Raw genomic sequence first — 1635 nt, 5'->3', positions numbered from 1 at the left:
GTTGTTCCCCGCTTTCGTTTCTGATTTTATTTATCTTTTTTTCTTGGTGAATTTGTCAATCTTGTTTATATTTTCAAAGAACCAGCTCTTAGTTTTATTGATTTTTGTTTCAATTTTTTTAGTCTCTATGTCATTTATATTGGCTCTAATCTTTATTATTCACTTCCTTCTACTTACTTTGTGCTTAATTTATTGTTTTTCTGTTTTTTTTTTTTTTTCTAGTTCTTTTAGGTGTTGGGTTAGATTGTTTATTTGAGATTTTTCCTGCTTCTTGATGTAGACCTGTAGTGTTATGAACTTATATCTCAGGACTACTTTTGCTGTGTACCATAGATGCTGGGTGTAGCATGTTCGTTTTTATTTGTTTCCAGGTAACTTTCTATTTCTTCTTCTAATTGTTAACCCATTTAGTAAAATGTTATTTCATCTCCATTTGTTTGTGTGATTTTGAGGTTTTTTTGTGGTAATTTATTTCTAGTTTCATATCATTATGGTCAGAGAAGTTATGATTTCAATCTTCTGGAATTTAATAAGGTTTATCTTGTGTCCCAACATGTGGTCTATCTTAGGGAATTTTTCATGTGCACGTGAAAAGAATGTATATTCTACTGCTTTGGGATGAAATTTTCTGCAAATATCAATTAAATCCATCTGGTTCAGTGTATCATTTAAGGTTGTTGTTGCCTTATTGATTTCTTTTTTTTTTTTTTGGTCTGGAAGATCTATTCATTGATGTCAATGGAGTGTTAAAGTCTCCATCTATGACTGTATTGCTGTTGATCTTTTCATTAATGTCCACCAAGATTGTCTTTATATGTTTAGGTGCATCTGTGAGGGTTGCATGTTTGTTTATAAGGGTTATATCCTCTTGTTGGATCAATCCCTTTAGTATTATATAATGTTCTTCTTTCTCTCTTTTATGGTCTTTGTTTTCAAGTCTATTTGTATAATATACGTATTGTTATTCCAGCTTTATTTCATTTCCACTTGCATGGGCTAGTTTTTCCATACTTTTACTTTCAATCTATGTATGTCTTTTGTCCTAATGTCAGTCCCTTATAGACAGTATATATGTGGGTTATGTCTTCTTATTCTTTCATCCATTCAACCACCCTCTGGCTTTTGATTGGAACATTTAATCTGTTCACATTTAAGATTATTATTAATAGTTATTTATTGCCTCTTTATTCTTTCTTTAAATGTATTTTTATTGATTTCATAGAGGAAAGGAGAGGGACAGAGAGATAGAAACATCAATGATGAGAGAGAATCATTGAAAGGCTACCTCCTGCACACACCCCACTGGGAACTGAGCCCACAATTTGGGTATATGCCCTGACTGGGAATCAAACTGTGACCTCCTAGTTCACAGGTTGAGGCTTAACAACAGAGCCATGCCAGCTAGGCACCATTTTATTTCTTATACCTATGTTACTCTCTATTGCTTTTCTTCTTAAAGCAGGCCCTTTACTATTTATTGCTATACTGGTTTGGAATGAGCTCCTTTAGTTTATTTTTTGTTGTTGTTTTCTCTGGGAAGCACTTTATTTTGACTTCAGTTTTAAACGATAGCCTTGCTGGATAGAGTAGTTTTGTTTGTAGGTTCTTGTTTTTGCTTTTCATCAGTTTGAATAT

Source organism: Cnephaeus nilssonii (genome assembly GCF_951640355.1).
Source record: "Cnephaeus nilssonii genome assembly, chromosome: 13".
Classification (NCBI taxonomy): Eukaryota; Metazoa; Chordata; class Mammalia; order Chiroptera; family Vespertilionidae; genus Cnephaeus; species Cnephaeus nilssonii.
The sequence above is the reverse complement of the archived record's forward strand: the minus strand, read 5'-3'. Positions refer to the sequence as shown.